Source organism: Marmota flaviventris, chromosome 5 (genome assembly GCF_047511675.1).
Source record: "Marmota flaviventris isolate mMarFla1 chromosome 5, mMarFla1.hap1, whole genome shotgun sequence".
NCBI lineage: Eukaryota > Metazoa > Chordata > Mammalia > Rodentia > Sciuridae > Marmota > Marmota flaviventris.
This window is the reverse complement of record NC_092502.1, coordinates 77,494,011-77,518,358: the sequence shown is the minus strand read 5'-3', so window position 1 is coordinate 77,518,358 and position 24,348 is coordinate 77,494,011. Positions and strand designations below refer to the sequence as shown.

Here is a 24,348-nt window from a genome sequence, read left to right as displayed (position 1 = left end):
AAGGGCTAACAAAGGAGGATGCTTTGGACATAGCAACAATGCCTGTGATCCCTCTTCCATCATCGCAGATAGTGTCTCCAAGCCCCAATGACGCCCCACCACCCAGGTATTCGGAATGGATGTGATGCTATCTTTTGACAAAACTGACATTTCAGGATGATTATGGAGAAGACTAAAGCTCACAGATCAGATGTCTGACCTACTGAAAATAAAGACATAAGATGCTGCTCTGATGTCTGCATGGTTCCTTTTCTCAAGGACAGAAGAATTGGTATAATCCTCAAAATCTCTAAGAAAAAGTGAAAAAGAGCCACCTGACTGAGTGTCTCGAGGGCGTCTCACTGTTTCCAACACAGATTAATTTTTTGGATGGGCTCTCATGCAGGATTGTCAGTCAAACCCTCCTGGAATTGTAATGTGACTTTGGCCCTCAGTACAGCTGGAGTCGAGAGTGCTGAAAGTTTTTTCTTTCTGCAAAAGAAATGGAGGCCACTTCCCTGACCTTTATAATGTCTGCAGTCTCTAACTTTTTATGAAGAACTGAGAATAACAACTATTTTGTAAATGGGGTTACCGGAGGATGTTTGTCACATACCTAAGATTATTTCCTGAAGGTAAAACAGGGTGTAATGATTCAAGAAGAAAAAAAAAATGTCATTTTGGCCAATGCCATTTCAAGGTAGAGTTCTCAACAGCTCCAACAACTCTAGGTGAAATTTATTCTGTGCTTGTTTAGCTGTTCAATGGCAGCCATGTAATATTTAGGTCTTTGTTGTGCTCTGCTTATTCATTCAAGGTAGGTAACTGCTCTGTAAGTAAACTCCTCTGTTGCTTTTTTTCTCATACTTTAATCTAACTGTGTTTTTTTTTGGGTAGCTTCAAGAAATCAGTGGGCAGATAAACCTCTACTTAGTGATGAATGAACACTTATCTGTTTTAAATACTGATATTCAGATCAGGATTTATCATAATGTGTATTTTATTTTTTATTTTTAATTTTTTTTAAAGAGAGAGAGAGAGAGAGAGAGAGAGAGAGAGAGAGAATTTTTTAGTGTTTATTTTTTAGTTTTTGGTGGACACAACATCTTTGTATGTGGTGCTGAGGGTCGCATGCATGCCAGGCGGGCGCGCTACCGCTTGAGCCACATCCCTAGCCCTCATAATGTGTATTTTAATGTATATTTTTTAAGAGATTGGCAAAGTTCTTTGGAATGATAATGTAATAAACTTCTAAAGTCTCCTCTATGAAAATTGTCTTTTGTAATATCACTAAGTGAATCATGTGGATTCAACATATGGAAATCAGATTGTAGAATTAATCCAAAATAGAGAATCTCATCATTTACCCCAAAATAGTACTTGGTAAGTAATTCTAACATTTTCCATGCATCACTGGGTGAACTGCCTCAGGAACTGCCCAGAGCTTTTGTCCTTTCCATTTCTTTTGATGCATCATATGCTGCAGGACAGGCCCATTCCTCATGCTGGTGGGATTGCAGGCAGGAGCACAAATGGAGGCCAATATATCATATGTCTAAATATTTAAAAGTTATATATTATGTCTAAAATTATACAAGTTACACATTAAAACTAGCACTAAATAAATAATGCTTTGCTCTCCTACCTTAATAAATATACACTTACAAGAACAAAGTGGAGTAGTATAATAAAGGCATGGTTTTTATATGACAATGTCAGCAAAGTATAAAAGATGACAGAATTTAATTACTGTCTAGATTGCACATGTCTGAATGTCTTCTTGATGTGTTGCTGCTGATGGGGTGAATAATAAAGTAAGACATATGATTCAGAAAGTATTATATATTCATTCTTTAAATTTGTTCTTGCTTTCCTTTTAGCACAATTATAATGTTATATGTACTTTTAAAATTCTTATGTAGGTGACATCCACATAACATTAGCCATTTTAAAGTGCTCAGTTCAGCAGCACTAGTATATTTACAATGTTGTGCAACCACTATTCTATCTAGTTACAAACATTTTCATGACCTCAAGAGAAAACTCTACCTATTAAGCACTTCTGCCCCATTTCCCCTTCTCCCCTATCCCTGGCAACCATGAGCAAAATTATATTATAAATATTAAAGATTTTCACATAACTTTTGTTCTATTGCCAAATATCATCTAATGTGTTCAACGTAAAAAGTAGTAGTAACCAATGTATATGAAATTTGAGTTAATTTTAATCAAAATTTAAATCAAATATATAAAAGCAATATTTAAAAAATATACTTCAAAAGTTATTTTTCTTCTAAAATGTTAAAAGTTTTGCATTAAAATTAACAGGAATTCTGGGCTGTAGCTCAGTGATAAAGCACTTGCCTAGCATGGGTTTGATCTCAGTACTGAAAAAAAAAAGAAGTTAAAAGACAAAATATAATAAATTACAATAACTGAATATTAAAGTTCTAAGTAAACTTTTTAAAATAAGCTAACTTTAAAATTTATTTTTAAATAGAATTTTACTATTTTTATAAAAATAAAAATAAATACAATCTTAACAGTAAATCTCTAAATAGAAAAAAAAGGATGACTCTCCCACAAGGAACTCCTCTTGTCTGATTGCCCTTGAGCTGGAACATTGCTTATATCCCACTTTCAGAATCCCACTGAAACACTAGTTTTTCCTGGATCTTAAATCTGTTGGCTTTTCAGAATAGAACTCTACCATCAGCTTTTCTGTATCTCCAGGAACTGACTATGGATCTTGGGACTTGAGACTTGTCAGTTCCAGAGAACCCTGACTAATCCTTCCCTTCCTCAGGGATTATTGTAATATTTATTTAATGACTTCCTTGGAGAAATTCTTAAGTCTGCATTCTTTGTTATGTGCTACCCTTATAGTCTTTGCTTGGTTAGCTAATAGTTGAAAAGAAATTTTCTTAAATGTCTAATGAGTACATCTCCTATTCTTTGCTGAGGGCCTCTGTGTGTGTGTGTTGGGGCACACCTTCAAAACTTGGGAAGTTTACAACTCTGCCTTAGTCTTCATTTCCTGCTTGTGTCAAGTACATCATTAGCCAAAGCTGAGAGATGGGAACCTTTTCAGGTGTTTTCTGGTCATACACAAAGCCCTATACAAGCATATAGCTTCTAGATTTCTAGGAATATGTCGAGACAGACCCCTCCTATGGCACCTCCCATTTACTCACTAATAACTTTTAATCATGTTGGCCAGCATCATGCTTGCCCATTTTGTATCACTATCTCAGGAAGCTGCAATATTAAGCCACTGCCACTGATTATTTCCAATAAATGGTCTGGGGATTCAGCTTTTCTTACTAAGTCAACTCTGAGTCAGGTCAAGTAAGTAAAAGCTTTCTGAACCAGGCTTTTGCAGGGGACTAACACATCCAATATGGGAAATTTTCTTAGAATAGGACTTTGAGGAAAGTTTCAAACCCAGCTTCCTTCAGGGGCTGCCTGATGTGAGAGTGCTGGTTTTTAAAGGCTACCATATAATTGGGAAAAGACAGATAGAAATAGAGCAATTTAAAAAGTTCATTGTTCTTATCAAAGTTCAGCTATTTTTCTTGAAGATGTTTCTCTGATTGTTGTAAGCCTCTGGTTAATTTCCAGAATTCTGAAAATGTTGATTTTTGACAATTTTTGCCAATTTGTTTTTAAATTGCCTTTATATAAAGCAGGTTTTTTGGATGTCCTTACCCTGCCAATTTAGAAGTGCTTTTCTTATTTCCTGAGTTTTGCATGTTCAAAACTTTGTCATCTTTTCTCTTGCTGGAAATAAAGTAAACTTTACTCTTGCTGAATATAAAACAATTTGCTTATACTTTTCTTTCCATAAGTAATATAAATTGTTGAGACACTGAAAAGTTCTTTGGAGAATCTAAAGCTAGTCTATTTTTTTTTTTTTTTTTTTTTTTTTGTTAATAGGTGACCTGACCCCTTTATCTTACTGTGTTTCTCAGTTGGCAATACTTTAGGTATATTGTCAAATATTGATGCTGGGAGGGTAATATATCCTGAGGACAATGGAAGCTTTATGTTGGGGACCCAACTAGACTCTGCCTTATATTTTTTTCTTCCTTGGGATGATATTCTGTATTCTTTCCTGTAATTAACCATACCATGACTACAGTAGTTTTCAGTGAGCTCTCTGAGTACTTCCACTGAATTATTAAGCCTGATGGTGGTTTTAGGGACTCCAGAACTTGCAGTTGGCGTCATAGTGAAAATGGTTACATGGGAGACTATACCTTTATACCTTGCAATCTGGCTAACTCTGGGTATATCTATTTTTAATATATGTTTTTTTAAATTTATAGATACTCTTTATTTGTTCTGAATACAAAAACTTAGCCAGATATATAAGACAACTATTTTCTCCCTTGTATGGTTTTCTTATTGTTTTTACAGTGTCTTCTTTTTTTCTTTTTTGGGGTACCAGGGATTAAACTCAGGGGCATTTGACCACTGAGCCACAGCCCAAGCCCTATTTTGTATTTTAGTCAGAGACAGGGTCACACTGAGTTGTTTAGCACCTTGCTTTTGCTGAGGCTGGCTTTGAACTTGTGATTTTCCTGACTTAGCTTCCTGAGCCACTGGAATTGCAGGCATGTGCCACCACTTACAGTGTCTTTTGATAAGCAAAAGTTTCAACTCTGAAGAAGTCTGGTTCATTATATATATATTTTTTGTGGTTAGTGTTTTCTGTGTCCTGCCTAAGACATCTTTCCTGGCCCTGGTGTCATAAAGATATTCTGTCATGTTTTTGTTAGAAGCTCCATGGCCCTTATATGTACTTTAGAATTGGTTGATTATATCTGTCTCCTGTCTTCTTACTGAAAATGATGTTTACAGAAGTTCTCTTCATTTACTTTGTCACTTTTGTGTCAAGGAAAGGGAAGAAAATGCTGACTTATGATACCTTGTCCATAGCAGGAGTATATAGCAATGTAATTTTAATTTAGAAAACCAATACTAGTATCCCATCAACTTTGTATATTTGGAATCTGTTCTATCACTAAGAGGCATTAGTTTATTTTTTCTCTTTGATAGTTCATTCGAAACTAAACTTTACTCAAGGAGATTGTCCCAGTCCCAGTCCCAGACAAGATGAGTATATGATAGTGAAAGAAACATCTCACTTCTGATTAGAAGAATAATAACATGTGCTTTTGTCAGGGGAAATGGAGAGATACAGACCAATACCCCATACCCAAATATTGACAGATGGCACTTGGATAAAGGAAGAGCAATGGAAGAAGCAGAGCAAAAGGGGCCATGATAAGTTTTTCAATCTAGGCACATTTTTCAATCTTTCTTTAAAAATAAAATTTAGAAAATTCATAGTTCCCACATCTATAATAAAGTCAGGACTCCTTGCCATAGACTTGGCGACTTTCAGAATTGCTGGTCTGATCCATCTGAAGGAAGGAAAATTGAACATAGTTTGTGTAGAAAAGAAATATTTGATAAACATGATTTAGAAAAAGATCAGCAAATTGAAGTCATAAATATAGATATGTTGTGGCCTGGCCCAATTTAACTAATAAAAATGTGAATGAGCTTAGAATTGTGGTCTTGAAAGAGGTTAGGTAGTAATGATAACAGAAGGAACGTATTTTCAGTGGATCAAACTTTTACTGAGTATTTCAGACCAAGTTGAGATAATGACAAAGAGTTGACTGCTGTGACATCGAAATAGGAAAGTATGCCAGGAAAAATCTTTTGCTGAAGTATCAACCAAGCTGATACATATATGCATGAGTATGATACAAATGCATATTACTTGTAAAACATGCACGCGGTTTTCCTGTTCATCATTTCTTGTCTAATAATCTAAGACAAGTACAATATCCATGTAAGTTTAAAATTTGGTTATTTCTAAATTTCACTTATTTGCATTTCTTTTTGAATTTTTTTTTCATGATAAAGGTGACTAGGCTTAAAAATAAAGATGTGCATGAGCTTTTAGGTCACACATTTACAAGACTAATGATATTTAATTTAGATTCTTTATCAAACCTCCTGCGTCTTCCTAACATGAAAGGCTGGAAGTTTTTTAAATATGAGTTTTCCTCTTATATTGGCATTGAAGGATGCCAATATAAAATAAACTGCAAAGAATTTTATGTATTGCATTGGCTATAAAATAGCAATTTTCTTTCACAGAGCTGCTGAAATCTCTTTGCCCAAAAAAACAATATTCAGCTAATTTTTGCTAATATAAGTTCATGGGGAAAAAGTAATAGAACTCCTTGGAAAATAGAAAAATGTTCATTCTCTATTTTTTCTGTTTAAACAAAATGACAAGAGTATCACTGACTTGACAAATGCACAGGGTGACAATTTCATCTGAGGATTTCAGTAGTTCATAAATGCAGGTGCAGATTAATATATCTTTAGATTTATATTTCAAGATGAAATTTTAACATTGTAATACTCTTGATATATAATAAAACATAAATAATATTCAGCTCGTATGTTACATTCTGAAATTATCTTACCTATTCTCACCATTTATCATTTTTTTCTAACTATAGACATCTATAACTCTTAACCCTACAAGTTCTAACTCTTTCATTTTCTTTGAGGCTGCAAGTGTAGCAAGATAAGTAAATTAGATTTTTTGCCTCAGTTCATTGTCCATCTATAATCTTTATTTGACATATTTTTGCTTCCTTCCTTAATTTCAGTAAATAGATTCTTTAGAAATAATAAAAACAAATAAATGTGGGTTTTTTTGTTTGTTTTTTGTGTTTCGTATCCACACTCATCAATCACCTATTAAAGACATTTGTATTTCTACTGGAACTTCATTCAACTGACACTGCTTTACCTCTGGATTTCCTTTTGCAAAGCTATTCCAAGGCTTCCTGGAAGTACGAGAGCCCTGCAGGATAGGACAGGGCTTCAGCCAAAATAAAGGGAAGAGACATAGCTAATGAGCAAGTACATTGGGACATAGTTTTAAAAAGCACTTTACTCTTTACTATGGGATTCTCGGGGCTTTTGATATACTAATGTGCATTGTAACTTTCTGAAAATACCATGAACTAACTTTCCCCAAATATTGGAAACCATGAAATCTTTCAGAAATATTTTTTTTTTAAAAAAACTGAAAACAGTTCTTATCAAGTTAATCTTGAAGTTCTCTTTATGTCAGAATATTGGAATAAATCTTAAATACATTAATTAGGAAATAGCTAAATAAATTACACAATAGCTACATAGAACATTGTATAGCCATCAAACAATTCTTTAAAAAAATGTTTAATACCATGTGGACATGCTAATATTGAGTAAAAATTACATAGCTATGGAGAATTTGGCAATATGTACACAGAAAATTACTGAAATGAATCTACACAAAGGAAAAGATAGCCATGATTTTCTGTAAGTTGAGGACTTATGGCTATTTTTTTTTCTTCCTTTAATTTTCCTATAAATTTCATTTTTTAACAATTAAGTGTATCAATTTTATAGTATGAAGAAAAACACTGTAGATGGAAGAGTGGGATTGCTGGGTCAAATGGTGATTCTATTCCAAGTTTTTAAGGAATCTCCATACTGCTTTCCAGAGTGGTTGCACCAATTTGCAGTCTCACCAGCAATGTATGAATGTACCTTTTTCCCCACAACCTCACCAACACTTATCGTTGCTTATATTCTTGAAAATTGCCATTTTGACTGAAGTGAAATGGAATCTTAAAGTAATTTTGATTTGCATTTCTCTAATTCTAGAGAAGTTGAACATTTTTTCATATATTTTCTGATGGGATTGTATACCTTCTGTGAAGTGTCTGTATATTTCCTTAGCCCAATTACTTATTGGATTATTTATTCTTTTGGTGTTAAGTTTTTTGAGTTCTTTATACATCCTGAAAATGAGTGCTCTATCTGATGTGCATGTAGTAAGGATGTTCTCCCACTTCATGGGCTCTCTCTTCACATTATTGATTATTTCCTTTGCTGAGAAGGAGCTTTTTAGTCTGAATCCTTTTTATTAATTCTTGATTTTATTTCTTGCACTTGGAGCCTGGTTAAGGAAGTCAACATGATGAAGATTTGGGCCTACTTTTTCTTCTGTTAGGCACAAGGTCTCTGGTCTAATTCCTAGGTCCTCGATCCACTTTGAGTTGAGTTTTCTGCAAAGTAAGAGACAGTGGTTTAATTTCAATTTACTGCATATGGATTTCCAGTTTTCCTAGCACCATTTGTTGAAGAGACTATCTTTTTGCCAATGTATGTTTTTGGTGCCTTTGTCAAATATGAGATAACTGTATTTATGTGGGTTTGTCTGTGTATTCTATTCTGTGCCATTGGTCTACATGTCTATTTTGGTGCCAATACCATGCCGATTTTATAACATGACTTTTTGACCACTTACAGTAAAATGAGAGAAGAAATGGCTTAAATAGAATTGCTAATCAAAAGGGAGGCAGAATTAGAGGATTTGAAATGTTCTCAGTCTATCCATATTAAAAAAAATGAGAAAGCTTATTCAGGAGAGTATACCAGCAGTATGGATAAATGACCACTGGTAAGGAGATTAGTCAGCTATCTTAAGAGAAGCCAAGAGCCCTGGACCTGCAGAACTTTGGTGAGTGCTACTCATGCTGCTGTTCATGGTAGACTATGCTTCCCACACACTAGCACCTCATTCCTTGGCTCCTCCAGGTACTCTTCCAGAGGCAGCATGGTTGGCGCCCAGAATAGCTTTTAGGGCATAACTCTCTGGAGCTATGGGTTCCCAACCACTGCCCAGAAAAGCTATAGGGGCAGGACCAACACCTCAAAGGGCTTAGAAGGTGAAAGAGATACCACAGTGGACCTGGAAGGCAGAGCACTGGGTAAAAGAGGATTATTCTAAAGTCTTAATTTGTCCTGTTGAGTTTCAAACTCGCTTAAGACTTATCACTCCATTCTTCCTTCCTATTTTACTCTTTGGAATAGTAGTATTGATCCTATGTCATACATTTTGGAAACACAACATGTTTGATTTCACAGGTTCATAGCTGGAGAATAGTTCACCTTAGAATGGATTGTACTTTGAGTGTCACCCAAATAGGATTTAGAGGAGACTTTGGATTTTAGACTTCTGAGTTTTTGCCAGCGTGACTTAAGACTTTAGGGGTTATTAGGATAGAATTTTGTGTGTGAGGAGATCAGCTGGGGGGCAGTAACAGAGTGTTATAGGTTGAATATTTGTGTCCCTCTCGAAAGTCATATACAGAAATCTTAATGCCTAAGGAGATGGTATTGGGAGATTAGGTCATTGGGAGTAATTAGAACGCAAGGGTGGAGTTTATGTATCCTCATAAACATGGTTAATAACTTTATAAATGAGGTTCTAAAGAGCTCCCTCTTCTCTTTCAACATTGAGAATACGGCAAGAAGATGCCTCTGTGAACCAGGAAGCCGTCCCTCACAAAACACTCAATCTGCCAGCCTCTGATCTTGAGCTTCCATGCCTACAGAGCCCTGAGAAATAACTGTATAATCTACCCAGTCAAGCATATTTTCTTATAGCAACAAATTAAGATACATGCTTAACAAAGGCAGGCCACCTATCATAGAGGTGTCAAGAACTGGGAAATAGCTTCTGGAAGGCCAAAAGAGTCTACCACTTAGTTCTTTATTTTTTTTTTAAGAAAATTTTTAAAACTTTATTTATTTATGTTTATGTGATGCTAAGGATTGAACCCAGTGCCTCACACATATTAGGCAAGCCCCCTACCACTGAACCACAACCCCAGCCCCTGCCACTTAGTTCTGTTACAAGGCCAGCCTAATGATGAAGCTGACAAGAGAGAGAGACCTTAAAAACAGAAAGGGAGCCAGAGCCCCCATCTAGCCCCCATCACTCCAAAGATGATCTGAAGGTGAGGAATTTTATGTGTGTGAGCCAACCTAACCCTTTGTGTAGTCATATTAGTTCTCTTTCTTCCAACTGAAGACCCCCTCAGTGACTGAAGGAAAATAAGTTTCATTGTCTTTAGACTTTCCAAGACAGAATAGTAAAAATTGAAAATCAACCAAAAGGATTCAGTTAACATGCCTTTGGTTGCAAGTAACAACATAAAAACCCTAATCTACAGTGACTTAAACAATGACCATATGTTTCATCTTTTATTACTAGAAATCCAAAAGAAAGACTCCGAGACTTCAGAAGCTGAAGAATAGCATCAAGAACTGATGTTCTTTGTCTCTCCCTACTCTGCTGTCAGCATCAGCTTTAGCCAATGACAAAGATGGCTGCCACTGACCATGGAAACGACATCCAACACAAGAGAGAGGGCACAGGGTCCAGGTCTTTCTCTTCAGTTTACAATACATGAAGTACATGGTTGTGTGAAGGAACAGCATGGATGTGATTTGGGTATAAGCTGATAAGTGTATGTGTGTGTGTGTGTCCACACATACACATACACTGCCATGTGGCTGATGTTCTGCTTCTTCAAGTTTAGAGTAATGCTTTCATCATAGAAATCACATAAACTAATAATTGCTAAGTGTTTTCATAAGCCAAGCACTCTTCCAAGTATCTTTACATACACTATCTCATTAAATCCTCACAACTGCAACAGCCCTTTGATGTTATTTTTATCATTGCAGCTTTGCAGAGAAGACAACTATTTTATCATCCCTGCTTTACGGAGAAAGCAACGGAGGCCACAGAAATGTTAAGTAATTTGGAGAAGGTCACACAGCTAGCAAGCAGCAAGGCCAGTGTTTTTGATTTCAGGAAATCTGAATACAAGTCTTAGTATTGAACAGTTCTGGTTTGGATCCTTGGATCTGTTGTTTCCATCTGTGTCGTCTAGGACAAGTTGCTTTCCCTCTCTGAACTTCATGTTCCATGCAATAAGATCATAGGATAGATTTTGATTTACATCATAGATATGCTAATCACTGTTCTCAATCACTGTTCTGGGGTTCACCAAGATCACCCTCAGATTCAATTATTCACTAAAAGGATTCACAGATTTTAGAAAAGCAGTTTTACTCATGATTATGGTTTATTACAGTGAATGGATTCACATTAAAATAGTGAAAAGGAGCCCAGGCAAAGTCCAGGAAGACCAAGCTCACGCTTCCTCTATATGTCCTCTTCCCAGTGGAGTTCACAGAATGACTTTCCTAGGAACAGTGTGTGACAATGTACAGATGACTGTCAACCAGGGAAGCTCACAGGAGCCTTGGTGTCTAGAGCTTTCATTTGGGGTCAGTCACACAGGCCCATTGCTGACTGTTACTCAGTCTCTAGACCCTCTCAAGGTCAAACTGATACAACCTGGCCAGAGGCCTCATGCATTCAGACTCTTTTTAGGCAGATTATTCCAAGGACAGACAAAGGCCAGTCTTTTCTTTGAAATAAAAAGAGTTTAAATGATTCAGAACAGCTGATAAAGATGTTTTGTTTTTGTTTTTGTGCTGGGGATAGAACCCAGAGCCTAAGAATGTTAGGCTCTCTCACTGAGCTACATCCCCAGCCTCTTCCGACTATACAATCAGATTAGATGAACTGGTACTATTTCTTGGATCAATCTCTTGGGCCTCTCTCTGAGTAGGCACCCAGTTATCTCCTTAATGCCCACCCCCAGCCAGGAAGCTTCCTTTAGCAATTCAGGAGTTGAGAGGATTCATCCAGTTTCCACACATCTATTACCTTTAACCTGAGCTGAATGCTCACTGTTTCTAGTCTCACAGTCTATAAATAACAACAAACACCTCACCTCATCTGTATTTTGAATCTCAGAACCAAACACTTTTAAGGGGGAATTTTCTTTAAATTTCATAGAATTTCTCATAGCAAGAAACAACAATGGTTTGGATTACACTTTATGATAAACATATTACACTGTTTCCTCTAAAAATCAGATTACCATTTTTTTAAATTCAACAATATGTAGACAGATTAAGATGTTTGTGTTTCTGTTTGGATTTCCTCAAAGCCTTTTTAATTGCACACTCTTTAAAATAATTTTGATTTTGCCTCTCCAATATTATTTATATTATTTTATAAAATATGTTTATGTATGCTACTATACTAGTATAATGCATTCATAATAAATCATACACACTCAATATAAATCTTAAGAGGATGAAATTTTAAAGTAAATGTAAATGAAAATTCTAATACTCTCTTCTCTCTCTGTTGTTACAGGGGATTGAACCTAGTATCACTTTACCACTGAGCCACATTCCCAGTCCTTTTCATTTTTTATTTTGAGACAGGGTCTCCCTAAACTGCTTAGAGACTCACTAAGTTGCCAAGGCTGACCTTGAACTTGCAATCCTCCTTCCTCAGCCTCCCAAAGCTCTGAGATTACAGACAATGTGTTACTGTGCCTGGTCCAAATACTATTGTTTCTTAATTTAATAGATGGTCTTGTGAACCCATTGGGATACCTGCTTTCAGTGCAGATAGAATTATTCCCCACCCTGGAACCACACTTCAGTTCCTGAATGTCACACTATCCTGGTTAACCTGGAATTCATTTCACTACCCCTGAGATCCTCACTATTATAACATTATTGTATTGTCATTGTGTTCTAGAGAACATGATTTGATAAGGTAGTAGGGAAAGGAATCCATATGTATTAAATAACACAAAGCAATGGAATGCTGAGCCGTGTGGTAAGGAGACCAGGGCTTTAAAGCAAACTAGATGTTGGATTTATTGGATTAGGGTACTCAGGAAGGGTTCATAAAGAGGAAGGGATGTGGCCGACCCTTAAGACAGACAGAATTGGGTTGGAAGGCAGAAGTAGGTAAACAAAGGCCCGAAGGGAGGATTAAATGTGACCAAAACTGGGGAGAGGATGAGACCAACCCACTGAAAGGCCCAACTCAGACCTCAGAAGCTCTGCCTTTCCCAGTAGGTCACTAAAGTAATTCAATCTGGCTCCTTTGCCAGTTCTCAGAGCTTCACAGGCTGAGCACTGTCCTCTCAGGCCTCATCTGTCAAGGTAACTAAGGAATGTCCATAGTTCTTGGAGGACAAGAACTCCTTTCCCTAGATTTTTAGCCTCTGGCTGGTGTTCAGGCCTTCCCCAAGTGGTCATCAATCCTAGGCTTCCTCTAGCCCAGACTAGTTGGGTAAATGATGGCAGGGGAGTTTAGGTCAGGATTAGAACCTCTTTTCTATATAAGCAATTCATGTTTTCAAGCCAGAGTTCTGCCCATATACTACCTATTATCTTGGGCTGTGTGCAGTTTTCATTTAAAAAGTGTGTAGTGGGCCGAGATTGAAATCAGGCTGCTATGATTCACTGCCTCCCTGAGTAAAGTTCACTTGGGATCATGCCTTGAAAATGTTCCCTCTGATGAGAGTAGGTCTAAAGGAAGATCACCAAGAAGGGAGCAAGGAGGGTGGGTGGTGTGGCAGGAAGTGTGTGCTAATGGAGTTAAAAATTAATTGGCATGTGTGTGGTAACAGGAAAAATGGAGGGAACAGATGTTGAGGCAAGGCCAGTTGCCAGCATGCAGGAGGGATGGATTGCCTGTCTTTCTGCCAGGGCTCACTCCAAGCTCCTGGGAGAAATGGTTTCACTACCTCAAGGTCTTAACGGAACATTAGTCAGGGCTGTGGGGACTGAGTTTTTGCCAAGGAGACGTCATTCTAGACCAGATTTCAAGAAGGCAGTGAAAGTGCAGGCCTCTCTTCCTTATGCACTGTCAGACCCTTCAGGTTTGTGTGCTGCTGCGGCACCTTCATAGAGGCAGAACTCAAGGAGTTCACTGTTTTCTATCACACGCACCATGTGTGGTCCCTAGGACACTGGATCTCAGGTGGAATCCAGCCTCACAACAGGCCTCAGGCTATAGGCATTATTGTTCACAGCATTATGATCTGTTAGGGCATGGGATTCTGTAGAGATGGGTGTCCATCAAGAATCCATTCATTCTTTCACAAGATATATTGAGCTCTCCCATCATATTTAGTGCAAGCATTAGCCAGTGCACTAGAGATCATCAATGAGCAAATATCCCCAACCTGGTGGAAAGTACATTCTAGATGGAAGTGGGAGGAGAAAAAAAAAAAAAAACAGTGGACATAACAAACTATTTTGCTGAGAGGATATGTGTAAGAAAAAGTGAAACAAAATAAAGGAAATAGGACACTGCCAGGGGAGAAAGTGAGTGACAAAGTTAAATAGAAGGGTAGAGTGGGCTTCTTCATTAAAGGGAATTAGGCACATCTATATATGGGGGGAAAGAATGGTGGCAACAGTCAGTGTAAAGATATGGGACAGGAGGTAAAAGTGGATTGGGGCCCAGGGCATGGAGGAGCCTTATATAGGCTATTGTAAAGGCCTTGGCTTCGACTTCGAGTAAAATGAGAGATATTTCAGGATTTTGAGCAGAGAGGTAATATGATATACTTTCATAATCCCTCTGGCTGCAGTGTGGAGAATAAACTGTGATAGGCAATCCTGGAGACAGGAGGATGACTTTGGAGGTCACTGCAGTGATCCAAGCAAGAGCTAATGGTGGTTTGGACAAGGGCATTGCCGGTGAAGGCAGGAAGAAGCAGTGAATTTAAGATGTAGTCTTTTGAGACTGTCTTCCTCTTCAGTTATAGCTGAGTTTCCCTAATTCTAAGCAACTGCATTGCCTTCACTGTTACTCGATCTCAAATTTCCTCGACATGCTTTTTCATGTAATGCTTATTAAGATCCATCTTGCAAAATGTTGTTTTAATGTCTAAGCCTTAAGGCAAAAACTGGTTAAGTGACCATTCATAAAGTGTGTGTGTGTGTGTGTGTGTGTGTGTGTGAATTGAGCAGCATTCTAAGAATAAGAGATTCATATCTGAATTTCTAGCTTTGTTAAAACAAACAAATAAACAAACAAAATTGGAATATCTGGCAATGTGTTTTCTCGTGGCAACCTTCAGCAGGATCCAAGCAGCTATTCCTGTTGTGCCATCAGATTCCCCACAGCCCCTCCTTGGCCCTCTTTACACATCGACACTACTTTCCTTACTCATGCAGGCATTAGGATTTGTGCAACTGTCATTGAGTTCAGAGGAGGAGGGTCAGGGGAGCAAGAGTTATGTTGATCAAGACCACAGTACTGACAAGCCATTAGGCTTTAGGTGTCCTTGAGACACTCAAGCAAAGTTTAAAGCTCATCTGTCTACACAAATATCCTCTTTGGATTATCTCAGTAGGCACCTTTGTTTCCCCTCACATAGTTGATATGATGAGAGGACTCAGGTCTTTTCCAACTTGTAAGCAAAGTCCAGTGGATTAAAGGTGAGGGTCATTTACCAGGATACCTGGTGTGGGGCAGAGACCACATACTCCAGACTTTAGGGAAAAGATTACTTTCTATAGCTCTTGTGTCTATCATTTCATGCCTTCTAACTATCAGGACCTGCAGAGCCAACATTATATGAGGTTCTAAGTGTCAGAATTAAGCCAGAGACCTGGAGCTTGATGGACACAGAAGGGACTTATAATTTAGCCCAGATCTTCAGGGTCGGGGGCTCCATATGGAGACTTCGGAAGCAAATTCCTCTAGTCAAGAAACATATGCAGCTGCTTATAATTTCCCTTGTGACTCGGGAGTGCCTATAAACAGAGAGGTACTGTCTGGGAGCTATAGCCACCTCTTTCTACAAGGAGACTTGTGGCCTCCAAGTTAAGAGTCCTTAGTTAGGAAAAAACAATATACTCTGCTTGATCTCCTCTTGCTATGTATCCTAAGGCTAGAGCAACAAGTTCTACCTTACTCACTTGTACATATAAACTCAAGCAATTGTCTCTTCCATGACCCTTACCAAAATCATCCATACAGTTGATAGGACTTGAAATTCCAAGTCTTTCATTCCACAATTAGAATAAGACTTAAGATACAAACCATGGAAGTGTAAGAACTCTGGCAGCTCTAGTCCTTTTAAGGTCTCAGGATAGCAGAAAGAAAGGAGATGATAAGATGAAAAATCCAAAAAGGTATACTGACTGACCATCCTTCATCACATGATGAAAATCAAGCAACCTCCTAGTCCAGGCTGGACTTGGGGGGAGGAAACATTTGCAAAAGTTTTATAACACATGTCTCATCTTTTCCTAATTTCCCCCTCCTCTTATCACCATGGCAACCCACATTTTATTAAGGTAGGAGATGAAATTTGTGAATCTTGTCTTAGCTCTTTGATCTTCAGGTCTCTTTAGTATTGTTTTATTCTGTTTTTAAAGAGCAAACATTACCTAACTTGTATACTGCAGGAAACAGGATTCCTATGGAGGGATACCAGAAGTAGCAGAGAACTTCTAATGGTTATCTACATATAGTAGGAAAGTCATCATGACAATTGATATTCATTCAAGATTATTCCACCCAGGAAGATATTAGGTCCCCAACTGAGAATGAGTGGGGAAAGGACTAAAATGTTTCTGACAAATCTAAGTTCACTTCAGCTCTATTTGGATGTTAGAATTTCTTATCATTAAAGTTTTCTTGGCGTACTTGATGCTACAGAGAAATAGATACTCTGAGAGAAGTGATAGACATGCTCTAATTATCACTAAGGTAGAAATTGCTGACTTCAGATTATTCCTGAGAACAGTTTTAAGGAGAAGAGATACCACCAAGTCTAAGAGCACAGTTGAATGCCATGGACAGAAAAAAAATCAACTAACTAGAAAAGTTGATGTATAATAAGCATAGAAAATGCAGGAGTACAGCATTTTAACAGTTTTCTTTTGGATGCACGCATTGAGGATGTAGAGAGTTTAGATGTGGTCTTTGCCCTCAGAAAGAACTTTACACAATGAATGACAGTGTTTTAAATCATAATGCATACCCTGATTCTGGATGAAATAAGGAGATCAACTGGTCTCAGCAGTAAGTCATTTCTGGTAGAAGTGTGTTCCTTCAAAATGCTTCTCAGCTGCCCTTTAACAAGCCTTAATTTGATCCAGGTGATCAACTCACTGTCCCTCACTTAGTAGGAGTGGTGACTCAAGTGGCATGTCCGTTTTTTCCCCCTCTAAGCCTGAAGAAGCAGCAGTCAATGCATCATTATTGATAATAATGAGCAGCCCTGCAGAGGTCTGGCCCTGAATGAGTCTAGGACTATCTCCTCCCTCCTGCAAAAAGCCACACTTGATGCTGCCCCCAGCCAAAGAACCCATTTTTGTTGTTATTGTTGTTTCTTTGATTCTTTGGAAAGTTGAGGAGGGTTTTAAACTCCAGGATGCAAATGAAAAAATGTACTCTGTACCATGTAAATAATTTGAGGCCCTGAATATGAGTGCTCTAGTCACCGACAGGAGGACACATATCCCAACAGGAAGGGGAACATAGTGTCCGTCAGAGAGCAAGTCCTGTGTGTATCCTCCTGGTCTCAAAAGCAATAGCAGCCCAAAGAGAGAATTAGGAAAACAAGACCTGTCATCTTAGAAATCAAAAAGGGATTTCAGAGGGGGATGAGAAGGGGAAAGACAGCAAACATATGGAAGAGTTTTCAGCTATGGAGGAAGGAAACTAAATGCAGAGACCATTATTTCAATTTTCTTTAGTTTTCAGTCTTAAAAGATGCCCAGGAAATATTTTATGCTAATTCTCTTTTCTTAAAAAGCTGAAAAATCTTTCAAAACAAGAAAGAGGTAAATGTGGTTTAGAACTGTGTCTTTTCACCCTTTCCTTCAAAATAAATTATTTTTTTAAATGCAGGATCTAACTAGTTTAAAGCCATGGCATGAGGACAATTTCACTGAAATAATCAGAACATGTTTGCTGAATAGAAATCCTCAAGAAGTTAAATACTTCATGAGAGCATTTTTAGAACACTGGATTCATTCACTTGTGAATATTCTGGAAACATAGAGGATACCTTCTAATAGGAAGAGCACTCTGGGCTTTTATTAATTTTTGCAGTGCTTCTTGGCCTACTTTCACCTTTTTTTTTTTTCAGTAACATTCTCTGTAGAGATGCAATTTAGATGAAAAAAATAAACAGACCAGAATTTAAAGTAACTCTTTTATTTTCCTAAGCCTTACATGGTTTCTGAATGATATTTCAATAAACGTGATCTAAAATTTTCATAGGGATAAACATGCTTAAGTAACATTTTTTGAACAAAAATTTTCATACTTCATTTCAAAGACTGCATTAATTAATATTCATAGTCATCTGAGAAGGGAGGGGGGCAAGTGCTGGGGAGTGATATTGACCAAATTATATTGTTATATTGCATACTGTGTGCATCTACAAATATGTAACAACAAATCTCATCAATATGTGCAACTATGATACACAAATTTTAAAAAGGTGGGGAAAATATCCATAGCCATCAATGTTAAAATTGTACTATTTCTATTATGTAGTAATTTTAATTGTTTACTTAAGATATATAGGTGTTTTAATCAGCTTTTTTGCTGCTGTGACCCAACAAGAACAACTGTAGAGGAGGAAAAATTTATCTGAGAGCTCACGGTTTCAAAGGTCTCAATCCACAAACAGCATTCTCCATTCCTTGGAACTTGAGGTGAGGCAGAACACCATGACAGAAGAGTGTGGCAGAGGGAAGCAGCTCACGTGATGATCAGAAAGCAGAGAGAGAGACTCCACTTGCCAGGTACAAATATAGACCCCAAAGCCATGGCCTTAATACCCCAACTCCTCCAGCCAGTCCCCACCTGCCTCCAGTTACCACCCAGTTAATCCCATCAGGGATTAATTCACTGATTGGTTTAAGGTTCTCACAACCCAATCATTTCTTCTCTGAACCTTCTTGCATTGTCTCACACATGAGCTTTTGGGGACACCTCATATCTAAACCATAACAATGGGATATTGAGTCTTCCTTTTATCTCAAGGAAAGTTAGAGTATAGAAGGCAAACTCAGGCAAACAGACCCTGTCATCCCTTCATGCACAAGTGCAAGTTTGTGAGTGTGTGGATGTGTATGTGCGTGTTTGCACATACACAGCTGGTGAGGGAACAGTACATTTTAGAACAAATTTTATTCTCCTAAAATGCTGCTTTATTTTTTTTTATAAATAAAGTTTTATTAGAACAAATCCATGTCCACTTATTTATACATTGTTTTTAAATTCTAATATACACTATTTCTATATAAGAAAGTAACTGAGTTTTGCATATGTAGCTAGACACCTGTTTTATTCCTAGGCATTTGTTTCTTAAAATGCTGCTTTAAAAACAAAGCCCAGGGGCTGGGGGTGTGGCTCAGCAGTAGAGCTCTCACCTAGAATGTGCAGAGCTCTGGGTTCGATCCTCAGCACCACATAAAAGTAAATAACTGCAAATAAGAAAACTTTAAAAAAAAAAAAAAAGCCCAGTGAAAAGTTAAAATTTGAGTAATTTTATCTTAGCAATAGTTCTACCCTTAAGTTTAATAAAAGTAGTACCAGCTTTTAATACAATTTTACTTGCTAAAGAATTCTCTTAAGATAGCTTTCTTAAAATTTATGCTATTAAAATTAAGTATACTTATTTTATATATCTATCAGGATTACAAAATCATTACATGATTTGCCACAAACAATAACTATATTATTATCACAAGTGGTGAGAAGAATTTGACTACTCACAGTATCTTGGCTCTGAAATGCTTTCCTATATCCTTGTGGTGTTGAGTAAACTGCTCCTGAGGCTCAGTAATGAAACACATCAATCCCTGTAACAAGCTTCATTGGAGGGGGCACTGAAGCAAAGGGGGCACAAGAGTGGTGCTGAGGGGTCCCCCTGGATATCTTTGACCACTGTTTTGAAAAGACCCTTAGAAGTATATAGAGTGCACTCACCAATGGGCACCCAGTAACTGAGCCCAACTGCAATTTTTAAAATGATAAATAAGAGCTAGCATTTAAAAATCTGTAGATGTTATCTGAAAAATCAAAAGTCCTGGTTTTTCTTACACATTTGGATGACGCAATAACATAGGCATGTATTCCCACATAGAAATGCTTGGCTACAATAGAGGAGCCCTGGTCCCTGTAGCTGTGAGTGGTGTGTGATCTTCATTTATAGGATTTCTCACATTTTGCCCATCTCACTTGTGTTACATTTTTGACACCTATAGGTATTTCAACTGGCTCTGGCCTTAGAGAATGCATGGCTCAAACCACTAATCTGGACGTGAACAGATGAAATAGCTAAACCAACTACTGATGACAAAATAAACCCCAATACCCTTTGGTTTTCAAAACTTCCCAGTCTGGTATCTTTGTCACCTAGAAGTCTTTCCTGCTCCTCTAAAGATGAGGCCATTATCCTTATACCCACAGGGCCCTGTGTGCTCTATCATTGTGCTTTCTGCATTGCAATAAAATAATTTACTAATGTGTTTGCTGCTCAAAGATTTTTAGATAGCCCTTACTCTCTGCCATGTACCATAAGGATACTAGGGATAAGATATCCAAAGACAGGAAGAGATTAGAGATGAATGAGGAAAAGAGCCACATTCAAGCTCTATTAAGAAGATCAAGAAGGGCTCTTTAGAGCAACTGACATCTGAAATACTTTGTGAAGGATTTCATAAGGAAGTGAGGCATAGGATGCAATCCAGGAAGAGGAGACAGATATTGGAAAAGCATTTGGGAAACAATGATTTTATAGGGTGTGTCTGAAACACACACACAAAAAAAATACACATCAATTTGGGGATGGGGAATGGGCTCTTGGCTGAGTAAAAAATGAGAGCCCTTTGGAAGTCTCTGAACTGCAGAGAGACATTATCAGTGCTGGGTTATCAGGAGTAACCAAGGAAGAGAGAAAAAAATGTAACAAGGAGCAAGCATTTGTTGAGTGTGCCAAGCCTATAATTTTATTTTATCCTTATAGCTCTTACAAAGAGGTTGGTAGGTTTCCCATTTTAATTACAGAGGGGAAAGCACAGACACAGCCAGTTAAGTAAATCGCTGATCTCTCTTAGTATCCTTTATGTCTTACCCAATATGCATTTGTTGTATGGTACAAAGATGACCAAATGGATGAACTAACTAGTGGATGGAGAATGGAAGAAGCTGGGGCTGCATCAGCTCTGACTCATGCTAAGCCCATGTTCTTTGACTTCCACTGACTGGAAGATGTTTCAATGGGATACAATAGGCTTGAACTGAGGCTGTAACACCAACAGTGGGTGGAGGTGCCAGCAGGAGAGAAGCTAGAGAGGTGGAGCCACATAGCACTGATACAGTCCTTCTAAGGTGAACAATCTCCTGATGTTCCTGGAACTAAGGAGTTTCTAGGGGTAGAGGGGTCTCAGTGGTTAAATCAGGATGGTTAATCCAGAGGAAGAGTCATACATTCTAAGGTGGGGAAGGAGAAGTGCCAGGACACACTTCAGGAAGTAAGTGATATTGTAACTGGATAGAAATGGCCCTACAATTGTAGCAGACATCAAAATCCTCTGAAGGACTTGTTGAGCACAGAGTGCTGGATTCTAACTCTGGAGTGCCTGACTTAGTAGATGTGGAGAAGAAGCAGAGAATTTGCATTTTTAACAGGTACTCCTGCAGCTGTTGGCACAGAATTATTTGACAGCCACTGATTCCAGTTCGCAAGGCATTTCTGCACGCCTCAAAACCTTTGCTACTCATGATGGCCCCATGGGGTAGGCTGGGACCACTGGGAAGTTCTGAGAGTGACTGCCTCCTTCTAGACTAAGACCAGGAAAGAAATAGAAACAGTGTTATACTGTACATTGCCTTGGGGTCTGGGCTCTCGAGATTTATCTGTACTCATTGTCAAGACCAACTCAGAGGCTGAGATCCCCTGATACAGCCTTATACTCCCAGAGAACTTTTATGTACTATGAATGCCCCTGACATCCCAACATTTGTGGAGTCAGTCCCTTCTATTTATACAGAATCATAAAAGTCCTGCCTGTCTCCACTCTGTGCTATGTACTGCTTTCCCTGTGATCTTCAGCAAATGGTGTCTACTTCCTAAAAGTGTTTTTTCTAGAAGCTACTCTGTTCTGGTGCTTACAGAGATACCTGCTTATACAAGGGGAGTTATTTGCTTGTAATTAATTTTCCAAAAGCAACCCTGAGTTTTATCTGGAAGCCTCTGGAATAAGTTAAAGGTTGTCTACATTGGCTTTTAAGTTTATCAATTAAGGATGCCTGTGAGTATAGGCTACTGTGTCAGTCAGCTTTTCATTGCTATGACCAAAATATTTGACGAGAGAACAACTTAGAAGAAGAAAAGTTTATTTTGATTCACTTTGTGGTCAGCAGATTCCATTGCTCTTGGCCCAAGACAAGGCAGAACATCATGATGGAAGAGCGTGGTGGAGGAGCCAGGCTCTGCTCATGTTGACCAGGAAGCAGAGAGAAGGGAGGGAGCTGCAGGGAAGATGGAGGCGCCCAGGGCACAGCCCCAGTGGCCCACCCGCTCCAGCCACACCCCACCAGCTGCCAGTTAACACCCAGCTAGTCTATTCAAATCAAGATGGATGTTTAAATTACAGCACTCATAATTTAATCCTTTACCTCTGAATATTCCTGCATTAACAGGAGCTTTGGGGAGACAGCTCATATCCAAACCATAACAGCTACCAAATTTTACAAAAGAGATTAAAGAGAAAAATCTTGATTTTATATATTCTAGGTAGTTTACAAAGTACTTTCATAGGTTATATCTCATTTAATCTTTATAAAAACTCTCTGGCTGTTACCCATGTTTTATAGATGAAGACAATACAGTGATATATCCTCAGGTTTTCATCTAAAAAAGCAATAGTTAGGTCTCATCCTCACTCTGACCCATTGTCTGTCTGCTCATAATAAAGGCAGGAAGTCACTCTGGCTGCATTCTTTCATATGTACATCATGAAACACACAATTCTTTCATATGAATGCCAAGTCTGTGAATATCCAGATGCTAACCAGCCTTCAAACTCATCCCCCAATGAATGCCATACCTTCTTTTCCATAACCTTTAACCCACTTTGTGTCATAAGCTGCATATTTAACATCATTAGGTGCCACAGCCCGGCTGGCTGGGCAAACTAACCGGGGGGTGATGAGCAACTTGTGTAGATTGATACAGCAGGAGTGGGAGCCGTTTATTGTAGGACCGGAGGGGTATATATACATTCCACACAGCTTATCTTAATTAACGTAAACTAGATACAGCAGTCAACCAATAAGGAATCTCCACACTTAACGGCTCGCTGGTGTTACTTCACAAACCTCTGCAAAATGCCAGGCGCAATCTTGACTTGTTTACAGACTCTAACAATTAGGTATTAAGTCCTCATAGACAGTCTTGCATTATTTCCTTCCCCAGGGCCGTAGAACAATGCATGTACACAGCAGGTGCTCAGTGATCATGTACTAAGCATCCTCCAGAGCATGGGGACCATTAGAGAACCTTGCCCTCACATAGATTCATAAACTTCCAACAGGGAGAGTTACATTTTAGTTTCCCATTGCTGCTGGAGCCATGAGAACACACTTCGTGGCTTAAAAGAGCATGAATTTATTATCTTAGGGTTCTGGAAGTGGGAATTCTGAACCCAGCTTTACAGGTCTACAATCAAGGTGTGGCCTGTATTTCATCCCTTCCAGAGGCTCTCGGGAATGATCCATTTCCTTGTCTTTGCCACCTTCCAGAGGGTGTTCTTCTTCCATCTTCGAAGTCAAACACAGGGCTAGAGACCCCACCTTGCAGCACTCTTGTCCTCTCTTCTTTCTTCTGTTTTTAATGATCTTGTGATTACGTTGGGCCTTTCTGGATAATCTACAATAAACTCCTCTGATTAGCACTCTTAATTTCCTCTTTGGAGCTTCCCAACCATCCCTCCTCCTCCAACCCCTATTCCTACCAGCTCTTTGACATGTAATATAACACATGCAGAGGTTTCAGGAACTAATGAACTCTTGGGAGGTGCATTATTCTGCTAACACACTGAGGCAGAAAACAAAAGTTGGGGAAAAATAAACCAAAATGAGTAAATTCACATAAATATATCTCAACAAAAGCACATGTTGCACTATCTTAGCACTTTCAAGGTTATCTTACCCTGCACTAAAAGCCTTCTATACATTCTGTGTATACATGTAAGCTCACACCAATCTAGTGGTACTTGTATTATCCCTATTTTCAGATTAGGAAAGATCGACGAAATTATGTTACGTGCTTACGATCCATAGATGTGCTAAGTAATAGAGCCAAGATGATGCCTCTCTCCTCACCCTACTCTCCCAGCCTGATGAAGTCCAAACCTCTCCTCTCTGTCAGTCACACACAGCTATGCATTGCCATAGGTCCTCTTTTCTGTTACTCCAGCCCAGACCCACTTCACTATACTGTAAGAAGTAGGGTAAAATGAGAACTGGCAAAACCCTCCAGCAGGTAACTCTTAGGGGAT

The 24,348-nt window shown here is 38.3% G+C and overlaps 1 pseudogene; it reads right to left on the bottom strand.

Moving 5' to 3' along the window:
- Positions 1 to 23,608, bottom strand: part of LOC114086440 (large ribosomal subunit protein uL6 pseudogene) — a 100,456-nt pseudogene extending 76,848 nt beyond the window's left edge.
- Positions 23,609 to 24,348: the final 740 nt, after the last annotated feature.